Consider the following 289-nt stretch of genomic DNA (forward strand, 5'->3'; position numbering starts at 1 on the left):
TGAATTTCGCCTCTTTCTTACTGTGTATACCAAGTTGAAAGGAATGCAGCACCCGAAGAAGGCCCAGTCACAGCAACCTAAATCATTAAAATCCTTTTAGAAGTCAAGTTGGGAACTTGACTTTGACAAGCATGTTCGAATTGTAAGGAAGTACTGCAGCTTTCTCTTAGGATGCCTAAATGACAATCAATATTCTAAAATATATAGTAAAACAATTAAACAATTTATAAGCTAATGCTGAAAGAGGACAAAGACAATTATGTACAGCTGGACAAGAAGTTTCTTAATA

General features: G+C 34.9%; 1 protein-coding gene across 1 annotated transcript in view; it reads right to left on the reverse strand.

Annotated features, from left to right (window-relative positions):
- Window positions 1-289, reverse strand: part of LOC119590684 (39S ribosomal protein L15, mitochondrial-like) — a 6161-nt gene that overhangs the window by 4860 nt on the left and 1012 nt on the right. The gene's annotated exons all lie outside the window — the stretch shown is intronic.

This window comes from Penaeus monodon, chromosome 27 (genome assembly GCF_015228065.2).
Source record: "Penaeus monodon isolate SGIC_2016 chromosome 27, NSTDA_Pmon_1, whole genome shotgun sequence".
NCBI lineage: Eukaryota > Metazoa > Arthropoda > Malacostraca > Decapoda > Penaeidae > Penaeus > Penaeus monodon.